This window comes from Enhydra lutris, unplaced genomic scaffold (assembly GCF_002288905.1).
Source record: "Enhydra lutris kenyoni isolate GAN:26980312 unplaced genomic scaffold, ASM228890v2 scaffoldscaffold14, whole genome shotgun sequence".
In the NCBI taxonomy this organism is placed as follows: domain Eukaryota; kingdom Metazoa; phylum Chordata; class Mammalia; order Carnivora; family Mustelidae; genus Enhydra; species Enhydra lutris.
Window position 1 is genome coordinate 41056582 of NW_019154098.1, and position 8091 is coordinate 41064672.

An 8091-nucleotide genomic window follows, 5' to 3' on the forward strand; every position below is an offset into this window, starting at 1 on the left:
ACAAGAATGAAACAGGATGACTTCCTTACACCAAACACAAAAATAAACTCAAAATGGATTAAGGACCTAAATGTGGCACGTGAAACCATAAAAATCCTAGAAGAGAGCACAGGCGGCGATTTCCCTGACATCAGCCGTGGCAACTGAGGCAAGAGACTCAAAAGCAAACATAAATGATTGGGACCACATAAAAATAAAAAGCTTCTACACAGCAAAGTAAATAATTAACAAAACTAAAAGGCAACCTACTGAACGAGAAGATATTTGCAATGACATATCCAATAAAGGGTTAGTATCCAAAATACATAAAGAACTTACACAACTTAACACCAAACACTCCACAAATTATCCAATTTAAAAATGGACAGAAGATATGAATAGACACTTCTCCAAAGACAGACATACAGATGGCCAAATAGACACATGAAAAGATGCTCAACATCACTAATCCTCAGGAAATTACAAATCAAAACCACAAGATCTCACTTCACACCTGTCAGAATGTCCAAAATCAAATATACATGAAACAAGTGTTGGCAAGGATGTGGAGAAAAAAGAACACTTATGTAGTGTTGGTGGGAATGCAGCCACTATGGAAAACACTATGGAGGTTCCTCAAAAATTAAAAATAGAATTATCATATGATCCAATAATTCCACTACCAAAGAACACAAAAAAACTAGTTTGAAAAGATATATGCACCCATATATTTTTTTAAAGATTTGATTTACTTATTTGACAGGCAGAGATGACAAGTAGGCAGAGAGACAGGCAGAGAGAGAGGGGGAAGCAGGCTCCCCACCAAGCAGAGAGCCCGATGCGGGACTTGATCCCAAGGCCCCGAAATCATGACCTGAGCCAAAGGCAGAGGCTTAACTCACTGAGCCACTAGGTGCCCCATATGCAACCATATGTTTATTGCAGCATTATTTACAATAGCTAAATTATGTACCTGCCCAAGTACCCATGGGTAGATGGACAGATAAAGAAGGTGTGGTGTGTGTGGGTGTGTAATACACACATACATACACATACAATGGAATATTACTCAGCCATAAAAAAGAATGAAATCTTGCCATTTGCAACAACATGGCTGGATCTAGAGAGTACAATGATAAGTGAAATAAGTCAATCAGAGACAAATACTGTATGACTTCACTCATATGTGGAATTTAAGAACTAAAACACATGAAAAAAGAAGAAAGAGACAAATAAAAAAACAGACTCTGAACTACAGAGAACAAAACTGGTGGCTGCTGGGGGGAACGGGAGGGGTTGGGTGAAAGAGGTGAAGGTGATCAAAAGTACACTTATGGTCAGGACTGACCAATGTACAGAATTGATGAAGCACTATATTCTACACCTGAAACTAATATAACTACACCTGAATTAATTAAAAAGAATAATAAATAGAAAAAATAGAATAAGATAAAAGACAGTGTCGCATGAATTCTCCCTAATAGTATGGGATATGTTAATGGGAATAGAGAAGCAGAGGAGCCCGCCAAATAGGGTGAGGTTTCAAAAAAAAAAAAAAAAAACCAAAAAAAAACCCAAACAAAAACAAAACCCTAAAGCCCCCAAACCAGAAAAAGTTGCCTATTTTCCCCAATTATGAAGAAGATTTATCTTGAATATCATTAAGTGGTATTATACAATATACAGTTAAGATATTGTTTTCTTTGGGCCCCTGAGAGGCTCACTCCGTTAAGTCTGACTCTTGATTTTTGCTCAGGTCTGGAGCTGAGGGTTGTGAGTTCAAGCCCCGTGTTGGGCTCTGCCCTGGGTGTGGTGCCTACTTAAAAAAAAAAGAGAAAAAGATATTGCTTTCTTGAATTATCTGGAAAACTATGATCTTGTGAGGAGAGAAAGCACTTGCCATGGGAGATGAGGGTAGAATGTTCACTTCTGTGTCCTAAAGAGCAGCGGCAAATGGTTTCTCATTCACTGGACAGTGATGGAAGGGTTAATGCGTTAGTGTCGACCCAGGGCTGGAAGATGAAAACCAGTAGGGTGGGATATTATTTTTATTGTGTTGACACAGATGCATTTTTGTAAAGATTTATAAGAAACTTCTAATTTTATCAAAATACTCTGCCTCTTGCTTTTCAAATTCCATTTTACTTATGTATGTGTCATCTATGCTACAGCCTCACTGGGGGAGAACAACAACAAAAAATATTTCTCTTTTCTTTGAGGTTTTACATTCACGTGGAACATTTTCCCCAAGTCAATAAATCACTGCTTACCAGTGAGGGTTTCCCAGAGGCACCAATTTTCAGAAAATTGTCTGAAATTTCAGCAAACCAGTCATCATTCACCAAGAGGAAACAAACAAACTGAACCTATTAACTTCCAAGAGAAGCAGGAGGATTTGCATGAGAATATCACTGCTATCAATAATCACAAGAAACAGCATCCAATGTAGACCACTTGCTCTGGGACGGAAGCAATGCCTAGTGCTTTCCACACAAACCGAGCCTCCCCCACTTCCTTCTCTCTATTTGTACTATTCCCAACATTCAGGCAAGAAAACTGAGGCTCAGAGAGGTTAAATAGAATGCCCGTGGATACAGCAGGGGTGGGGGTAGGGGAAGGAAGGCTGGGAGCCATACCAGGCAATCTGATCTCAAAGTCTACAGCAGTCTTAACCACTGTGTAATATTGTCTCACAAATATGCCCAGAATCTGCTCCATCTCTTATCACCGGCAAAGCCTTGGATTTGCTGGGAGAGAAAAAAATGCTTGAAATCTAACTGGGCTCCTCTAGTATCTGTTTTGACAGCCGAAATTAATTGTCCATTTTCTGAGCACTTTTTGGCAGCGGCTCTGTAATGACCTGAACTGCCGTCCCCTTCCTTTTCAGCTTGGCAGGGCTCCCCGGTGTCGGGCTGATGGGGAGCGGGTGGGCCGCGCGCTCCAGCCGTGGTGCCTGGCGGGGTTGCAGGCTTTGATGAGAAAGGAAGCGATTGTTCTCACTCCCTGGAGTTGCCGGGTCCCATGGTGGGCATTTTCGGACTCTGATTAGAGCGAAGGCCTCGCAAAGCTGATTAAACCGAAGGTGATAATTGAGTGGAGCCTATCTCCCATCTTTGCGTTTGTCTTGCCAAAGTTAAGACGAACTGTCTTTCTCACACTCCACCTCGGCGTCCTCCCGGGGAAGGGAGAGCGGTCCTTCCTCTGCGCTTTGCCTCGGCGCTGACCAGAAGAGGGAGCCGCTTCGGCTGCAAGGTGAGAAATGTCCGGGCACATGTCAGAACGGGCACCCGTCTGCAAAGGTGCTCTTGCTTTTTGGACTAATAATATTCGTTAAATTGAAAAATGTTCCTGAGAACAGAAAATTATCAGCAATTTTTTTTCTTGTAGCTCTGAGCCTCTAAGTACCGTTTTGGCAACTTTATGTTGAAGCAAGCAGAAGCTGCCTCCCAAAGTGCATTAATCATTACTTAACGTCTTTGATGATGTTATTGTCGAGATACGCATGCGCTAGTGTTTGAACTGCAGAAGGCATGAGTCCTAGTGCAAGGTACTTATAGGGTAAAATGTGAAAGAGATTGTGTGGATAAACACCATCATCTCCACTGCCCCCCACCCCCTTGATTTTCTCTGTGTTTCTCCATAAATGGGGAGGTCAATGTTTGGCTTTGGATTAAAAATATTTTCTTCCCTGATTCTTCACCATCATTCCAGGCGAAGGGGACCTTCAAGCTGGGATTTAATTAGGAGGAAAAAAGTAGATTGGAACTGTAGGGGGAAGTGATTCTTCTAGATGGAGACTGCCCAAAGAGGAAACGGAGAGGAAAATGAACAAAGACCAAAAATCACCTGTGCCTGCTTGACCACACAAGGAACAAAGAATTTGGATCAGGCAGACTTCCAGCAAACTGCAGCAGGAAAATGAATTTGATGCTAAATGCAGGGGAACTGCTGGGACGTTCCCCTGAATTTCCAGCTTCTTGGACAAAAGACAGAATGTATGGACTCATTAGGTGCAGAGACACAGAAAAAGACAAAAACAACAGAAAGATAAAAAAAACATTACATGATTCCAGTTGAGGCTGGAATCAGGAGAGAGGTGATGCTGGCATGCTCAGGTACCAGGAGAAACATTCAAAACAGTGGATCCTGAAATGTCTGGGTGCCTCAGTTGGTTAAGTGGCTGCCTTTGGCTCAGGTCATGATCCCAAGATCCTGGGATTGAGCCTCACATTGGGCTCCCTGCTCAGTGGAGAGCCTGCTTCTCCCTCTTCCTCTGCCTGCCGTTCTGCCTACTTGCGCTCTCTCTGTCAAATAAATGGATAAAAATCTTTAACAAACAAACAAACAAACAAACAAAAAAACCCAGTGGATCCTGCTTGAGGGGGGGCGGGTGGGTGGCACTATGTCAAGTAAGAAGGGAGACCACATGTACTGATTGGCCAGGGAAGGTCCCAGTTCATACCTGTGGAAACTATTACTAGCTCCTTTGTTCATGGTCCAGGTGTCCTGGTTTGGATGGTAAATTATATAGTCCCCTTAACCTTAGTTTCTATATGGTCCATGGTCAAGGGATAAATCACATACTTAGCTACACATATGGAGGGAGAGGAATAGATTTTGGAGAGATTGCTGTAGGACAATCAAACAGACAAAGCAGGATGACTAGAAGAGGGAAAAGCGACTTCACTGGCGATCTCCTGTCACAAGGGGACAAGTGGGTGACCGCAAGGGAGCAATGCATTGTTCCTTGTGTTAGCAAGCTCCCCAGAGACAATGGACCTGTATTCGATGAAAGTGTTGAGCAAAGAATACACACTTGTGAGGTGGATGAATTGTGCACGGGTGGAGGAAGCAGAACTTGATGTGAAGAAGGTGAGACGGAAGCCCAAGAGGGAGCTCCCAGAAGCGGAAGTGATTTTCCAGGGAAAAGACATCTAGGGAGAAGTGTGGGGAGCTCTGTGGATTCTCACTCCTGGCTGGGCCAGAAATAGGGGGCAGAAGAGTAAATGGAGAGACAATGGTTTGGGGACTGAAAGAGACATACTGTAGAAGATGAAGCTTCCAGAGGGGAGGCATGGGGAAGATCTCACTTGCCGCGTGTGCCAGGAGCCCTGCGAGGCATGAGAGATGGAGTGGAGTGATGTGTGGAGGCAGCCCTCTTAGTGTTCACGGCTGGAACTCTAAGACAATCACTGAAAAGGAGTTACAAATCAAAGGGATGATGTTAGAGGGACTAAAATCAAGAAGGGCTTAATCCTGCTTCAAGGTGGGATGAAGGTCCTGGGGTGGGGGAGGGGCCAAATTGTTGGAGATGGCTGATGGGGGCCTCAGAGAAAGATTAGGAATTTTCTAGTCGTGGGAGTGGCAGAAGGGAAGATGAGAACTTCATCCCAGGTGGAGCCATCAGGGCGAGCACGTGCGGGGAGGTGCCAACTGGAGCTCAGGATATCTGTCGGATTAATACCACAGATGAGGGCACGTGAAGAGCACCCCAGGTTCAAAGCTAGTGCGTGCAACTTTTGTCCCACAGCTCACCATGAAGACTTGTATGAGAAGGGGAGTGTTTCAAAAGTGAACTCTGAGCCCCGGATGGAAGGACAGACTGAAGGAAGGCAAGACTGGGACAAGGGAGAGGGTAAACCACGAAAGAACTGTTGCATGGTGAGAGGACCAGAGAGGAGTGGAGGGAGCTAAGGGACACCTGCACGGACTGTTCTGTACGCAAGGTATGGAGGGTGATCTGGATGTAGAAGGTGAGGGAGAGAGAAGATGCAAATATTTTGACTATGAGGAAATCTCTGAGGGGATGGTGAAAGGAGGCAGCTCCAGAAACAGAGCCTCAGGGAGGTGAGAAGCGAGTTTGGTGAAAGAAAGCAGAGATTGGTGGTGAGAACCTAAGTCTGGAGGGGCTGAGCTGGGGTGACGGTGTGATGGGGAAACGGGGAGGAGATGGGTGGGGGCGGGCACGCTGCCAAGGCTGGAATAAAGCGGTTAGTCCTATTTCCTGAGATGGATGGGAGAAGCTTGGGTATATTTGGTTTTGATGGGTTTATAGAAACAGAAGGAAAAAGCTGATGAATAATGAGGGAGATTTCTGTGCTCACTAGAGAAAGCAAACAGCCCCAGCTGGTGTCACAGCCCCGGTACTAGGTTCACCACCAGCAGGTACTTTAATTCTGGCAGGTGATAGCGGTGAGTGCAAATTCGGGTGGAAATCGGCGGGCAGGCAGGAGAAGAAACATGGCTGAAGAAGGGGAGAGCTGCCAGGACAACATGGAACTGCTCTTTGTGTTTGACGAAGGGACAAAGGTATTAACAGAGCTACCAGTAGAGAAGGCAAGAGAAAGCCATGGAACGTATGGACTTGGGTAGGTGCAGAGACACAGGAAAAGACAAGAAAACCAGAAAGCAAGTTTAGGATGGTGGTAAGCGTTTGTTCGCTTTTGTTATTTCTGACATTCATACCTCCTTCTTGAAGTGAGAGGGTCCTGAATTTGTTTGGGGAGGAACCACCCTTATTCAGTGTTTAGCTCAAGTGCTTAGAGTTTAGTTGATTCCACTGAGCTCGGCACTGGCTTATGAGGCTGGGTCCGATCCTGCACATTGTATTTCACCCCTGGGGCGTAGTGACTGGTACACGTGTATGCACTTTGCTCAAGTCCGAGCTAGGGAAGCTCAGTTCTGGCATTCATTATTGAGCTATTGAGGGAGAGCACCCTTCCTTCCTTCCTTCTTTCCAAAGATTTACTTGAGAGAGAGAGAGAGAGAAAGCACAGGGGATGGGCAGAGGGAGAGAGAATATTTTTTTTAAGAGTTTATTTATTTGACAGAGATCATAAGCAGGCAGAGAGGCAGGCAGAGAGAGGGGGAAGCAGGCTCCCTGCTGAGCAGAGAGCCCAATGCGGGGCTCAATCCCACGATCCTGGGATCATGACCTGAGCTGAAGACAGAAGCTTTAACCCACTGAGCCATCCAGTCGCCCCGGGAGAGAGAGTCTTAAGGAGACTCTGTGCTGAGTGCGTGGCTGCACGCAGGGCTTGATCGCATGACCCTGAGATCATGACCTGAGCTGAAACCAAGAGTCCATTGCTTAACTGATGGAGCCACCTGGGCATTCCAGGACCCTTTCTTTAATGCTAGAGTAGAACCTAGGAGGATATAAGCTGGAGTGGCAACAGACACTTGACAGCCTTGAGGGGAGAGCCTGTTGGAGAACACGGACAGCCTAGTGGAGAGCACAGCTTCTATCCCAAGAAACTGGGTCTTCATGATATACTCTGAGCTCCACACCTGAAGCTGGCGTAGCACTAGGTGTTCAGTTGCCCGAGCAATAGACTGCTTCTCTTTCAGTTTCTCCCTTGCCATAGAAAGAGCTACGGCTGATAAAGGATGTACAAGGATCTAGGGTGGACGCACAATAAGGTGACGGAAGAGAGGAGAGGGTTGAGTGTAGGAATGGAAAAGAGGCAGAAACAAAGGGATTGTTGGAGGTTATAAAAATAAGGCTGATCGGGATTGAGAGGAAAGGCTGACCTGACCAGGACTAGTCATTTACATACGAAGGGCACTCTCGGCATGTGGTGTATTTCACTAGCTGGTATCAGCCTAGGAGTTGAAACTGCCCTGGACACAAAGAAAACAGCTTGTAGGGATGATATTTACACCCAGGAATACAGATAGAAGCCAATTCATTCATTCATTCATTCATTCATTCTTTCACCCAGTAAAACTTTATTAGCATCTGCAAAACACTGTGGTAAGAATCAGAGGCAAAGACATGATCTTCTCTGGAGAAGCGCTTTAATGAGACAGGACAGCAGGCAGAGGTCTTTATAATGCTGGGTCCTCTGCAGACAGAGGGGTAGGTCCAAGAATTGGCACTCAGAGGGGGCCAGAGAGAGGTCTCTGCACGGCCAGAATAAGTTAATAGAAGTAGGGCAGCGAGCAGATGCCTCAGAGGACTGCTGGTTGGGCACTGGTGGTCTAGGTGAGCTTTGTTCTTGTTGGAGTCTCAGTCCCACACTGGGAAAGAGGAACCAGATGATCGTGGTTCTCTCTGTTTTCCTGCTCTGTTTCTCTTAATGCAAGTGGACGCTTGCTTATTCACAGTGT